The sequence below is a fragment of the Rhyacophila brunnea genome, unplaced genomic scaffold (assembly GCF_057557595.1).
Source record: "Rhyacophila brunnea isolate RB1 unplaced genomic scaffold, BYU_Rbru_1.0 scaffold_32, whole genome shotgun sequence".
In the NCBI taxonomy this organism is placed as follows: Eukaryota; Metazoa; Arthropoda; class Insecta; order Trichoptera; family Rhyacophilidae; genus Rhyacophila; species Rhyacophila brunnea.
Window position 1 is genome coordinate 1,403,910 of NW_028232985.1, and position 5,386 is coordinate 1,409,295.

A 5,386-nucleotide genomic window follows, 5' to 3' on the forward strand; every position below is an offset into this window, starting at 1 on the left:
TGTTGGATTTTTTTAGTCCCAATTTTAAACATATACAATATAATATGTCTTTTTTTATCTATAGATGGTCGCAAAATAAAATGTATCTGTGATAGACAATTTTACTGCTCAAAAATAATAGCTTTAAACTAAATATTTTTGATTTATATACTTAATTCCATGTTTTTTTATATGTTTTTATGGGCTTTTTTAACTTTTTCTTTTTGGCACTATTTAATATGAATAAATACACAACCTCTGTTAATATCCAGTTAGTTTTAACGACTTATAAGTCTAAATCGTGTATTTACTTCTTTTTCACATATAATTTTCATTTTATCTGGGTATGTTATTTTTATAAATGGTTATTAAACAATCAAAAAAAGTATGTCGTGTCTAATATACATATTTTTTATGATTGTGATATATACAAATTTATTTAAAACAGACTTAAATATGCATAATCATCATTTTTTACACAAAAATATATAATTTGTTATTAAATTCCTGCTCAGCTATTATAATTTTAGACATGTAGCCATTGATTTATATTATTTCCCGCAATTTTAATATTCATATTATCCAAATCTTTTATAAATTCCTTTATTTTTTTTATATCAGCATAAAAATAAAAATAAATTTTTTTTCTAATGTAAATCAGCAAGTATAAAAATTTTTATAAAGATAAAATATTTTTATTCAATATTTATTAAAAAAGGTCTGTTTAAAGTGAACTATAATGTATGATTGTATTTTGCAGATTTAATAGTATATAGCTCAATTTAAGTTTTATAAACTATGCAGCTAACTATATTATTTTTATAAGTTTTTCCTATTATTTTCTTTTTTTTGCGTTATAGTTTAGGGTCCGAACACTTCCTTTAGAAAATGTTTTTAAAGGTGAAGTATAAGAAGCTTAGAAAGAACTTCAACAAAGTTTTGATCAATTTTCTAATAAAAAAAGGAATAAATGTAGTAAAATAATAGCTTAAAATATAAGCAACTGCTTGAAACCAATATTCCTGCGTTATTACTATATATACCACATTTTAAGAAAACTATTTTTTAATGACTTTTATGCAATCTCGTCTATAATTTGATCTTTATTCTGTTAAAGAATCTGTTTATTTATGTTTTTTGTCAATATTGCTTCTTTCATAATTCAAATCGGTGATCTAACTCTTATTAAAATAAAATAGCCTAAATTGGCATACAAAAATAATCTAATTCATATTTTTATCCTAAACTTATTATAATGGATCAATTATAAATGAAATACATGGCTCTTACAGTAAATGTGGTTAAACTTGAAACTTTGATGTGATTAACGTATTCTCTTATGATTTTAATATAGCTAAGTATTTGATCATAATTATTAAATAATAAATGGTATAAGTGTGTAATAGAAGAATCAATAACCACCAACCATCTAAAAAGGAGAGACTAGATTTTAAAGATATAAATTAGAAAAAAGACATGGAAACACAGAACTATTTTCTGAAAAAAAAGCTTTTTAAACATCAAAGGATATTAAGCATAGATAAAGATTTATCTTGAATACAGGCACCGCCTATAAGATAGAAAAATATGATGAAACACATCTATCACTAAAAAAAGATTCTTTTTACGAATAAAAGTTTACTAAAGATGATTTATGCTTAAGGTAATAGAACTAAAACAAAAAAAGAATTAATTTATTAGATAAAAAAAATGGAATAAAAAATTTTTCGGGATAAAAATAATTTGCAGATTTTTACAGTCTACTCCTCATAATAGTTGAAATTTGAAACCATGGATCCAGACAAAGACAGTAAGAATCTGCTTTACACAATATAAATATGTTTTTCTGTGAAAAACTATATATTATACCGTTATGTATGGTCTAAAAACAGTATAACTCTTAGTGTTTAGATGCAAAAATTTTCTTAGACATGACTACACAAAGGGAACAAGGCGATATAGTGGAAGGCATACACTTTCTGCTCTTGAAGAAATTCATCTTCAAAAAGACCAAAGAATAAAGAAACACACAGTTCAATAACATCTTAAAAATCTAGTATGCATTTATAAATAAAATTATATGAATAAAAATAGATATTGAACTATAGCATGTGAGACCAGAGATATTTGTATAGAATAACAAGAAAAATCAGATTAAATTTATATAAATAACGAGTATCTACAGTTTAACACCGGTTTAAAATACAAAAAAATTTGCTATCATTTGCCGAATAAGATATTTCTAATTCACAGATGCAAAATAAAAATAGTACCTTGATCCATAAACTGAGATGCTGTAGTCATCTTAATGTCCCATATTAAAGGTTTAAGGCTGCCAAAGAAGCTGAATAGTACTCAAAGGCATTTGTATGATTGAAATTTTCAAATAATAAGTTTTAGGCAAGGAAGACGCATCGAATTATATTTTAAAGATATTAGAATAAAAAGAACTATATATCAAATCTGCTTTTTAGAGCAATCACAAGCTTTGCAAAAGAAGAATGAAAATATGTAAGAAAAATGCATTTTTAAATAAACACTTATGTGCTGATTTTGGATTATAAAAATGCTTAAATCTTAGAAATTATGTGTTTATGTGAAAGATAATTTGTGATGAAAAGATCTAAAATATTGCACCAAATATACCTATAAAGAAACACGTGGCAATTCTTACAAATATAATGCTTGCATGTAATTATATAAAAATCAAAACTTGAACCTTTCGGCAACAGCAAAATATTTTTCGGGTGTACCAATAATATTTTTATGTCTTTCTCGTATTTAGACGGATATATAACTTTTTGGTACGACATAACCAAATTTAAATATAAAAACCCACACAAATTTAAATTTTACTTTTCAAAAAAATCCGTTGTGCAGGTTTCACAATTTTTGCTTGGAAATTGATTCTATCAAATTTTTCTAAATATAATAGCATTTGAAAATTGAATCATGGCATCTTATTGCATTTCAATATAGTTTTAGCGTTTTTTAAAATATTTTATGCATGGAATACATATTAAAGCTATGTACTAATTTGAAAACGTTTAGCTTCATCTTATTAAAAAATTATAACTTATTTATTTGTGAAGTCTGATTCTTCGTTTGCTAAAAGCATTCATATATAAATTTTTATTATATTGTTGTTGAGTGATGGTCTAAAATGTGACACTATCATTTTGAAAAAAATAAATTTTATATGTAAAAGAATAAAATATTTTTAAATTAATGGTTGTATGTTCAAAAAAGAACAAGTTTCTTTTCTGTAATTTAAGCAATATTTCTTGAAGTACATAAAATCTCTGTATATTTATTCCAATGATTTTTTAACTTAACTGTTTTCCATTTATCTTGTGTTTAAACCTGTCTAATATTTTTTTTTTGATCGATAAGATTGATTTATGGTTTGTTTCCAGACTTTTTTATCCTGTTGCGAGATTTTTCTTTGATTTAAAAAGTTATAGGTTATATACATATAAAAAATGTATCGAGTATTTGATTTAGGTTGGATAGTTTTAAATTCAAGTATATTTATTTTTATAAAAGCACTGAATTCATTCAATTATATATAATTTTGTTGTAAGAAGTTAAATTAATACTTCAATTCTTGCTCTAGAATTTAATTACTGTTATTCAATAATATTTAATATGAATACATATACTTTATATAAGTTTTTATTTTTGGTTCTAGTATCATAGTTTAAATAGTTCTTATATAATACTAAATAAGGTTCTGTTCAAAAACTTTATCGATTGTATTGAATGTTTTAATTTTCAAAAATTTATACATTGGCTTTAAAAGGTTTATGGCTGCCAATGATTTTTATTTGTATTGTTTACGTCCTTTCTCTAATTAGTTATTTGAAATTTTAAACTAATTTTATAATTTTATACTAATTTTATAATTTTTTATATTTTAATAATATATGGCTAAAGATGCCGCAGACAAAAAAATACAATATATTTTACTTTTATTTTAGTTATATAAACAAGTAAAAAGCCAAAGTACCTGAATTAAGTGAAATTTCGATTTGAATTATAGACATTCCTTTATAAAATCAGTTTGTAACATCGATTATAATTATTTGTATTTTTTTTTAAATCTATCACATCTTCATTTCATTTTAACTATCTCTTGATTTCTAAGGGGATAACTTCATTACACCCTCATTTACTTTTTCTTAATACTGATAACTATAAGTAGAATGGTAGGAAAAAAGAGGGCTTCATTTAGTGAGTATACATAGCCTTCGAATATATTTATCTTTAAAGGTCTAGCCATTTTTATTCTTTGTACTCCACTTTAAGACGCCATCAAAACTCTCTTAATATATAGTTTTGTTTATTTTATATTAAAAATCATTATAATGCAATCCGTAAAGCTTTTAAATAAGACTTGCAGTTTTAATTTGACCACATTCATCGGGTCCTCAATTATTTTAGCATCCCAAAATGCCAATAATGGCTTCAATTGCTTACACATACATTCGGGAATCAGTTAAAGGTTATTTAGCGCTACAGTCAAGCATGAGTTTTTATTTAAGGATTTTTTTTTTACCGTGGATCAGTACACATATGTTCGCTACATCTTTTGAACCTAGGAGCATTAATTACCTAGTTAGTAATTTAACAATGCCTTTGTGTATGAATGATTCGAACAGTAAATCTTTTATATTGCAGATTCTAGATCGAAGGTCTATACTATTTCGCTATAGACGCTCTTTAGCTTAATGATATTTTATTATAGAAATAATCATATGCAATTACTATAAGATCATAAGGTAACGTCCATAAAACATACCATTTTATGTTCATACTAGAGTGTTTAATACCCAGTATAAAATGATTTTCGCGTTGAGGAATCTTGCATCAATAATCAGTTGAAAATTTAATAGATATTATAACCAAGTGCAGCGGATGCATGTTGAGGGTCCAAAACTTATTTTCCGTGTTTTAAGTTTAGTTTATTTCAATATTTAAAACAAATCTTAGTAAAATTTTTACTTTTAATGGCGCGCATGCAAAAAATTCAAGAAAAAAATTGCTAAAAAACTCATGCATTGTATTATTTGAAAATATTTATAGATAGTAGGTGAACATATAAAGATATATCACTAAAAAGATATCTGAAAGGGCACAATAATCTTTAAAATTAAAATTATTAATAATATAGATTCAATTTATATACACAGACACATCGTGTAAAAATAGTCGATTATGCTTAATCTCACATAAAATTACATGTTATATCAGCGCTATGAGGAGAAAAATTACAAATTCCTTCCACTAGTTTCTTTAATTTTGCTTTAAAAACTGTGTCTGTCTGAACTTCGTGCTTTTATTAGCATCATAACACCATAAAATTGACAAAAAAACCATTTTGGGTTGCATATGTGTTTTTATTAAG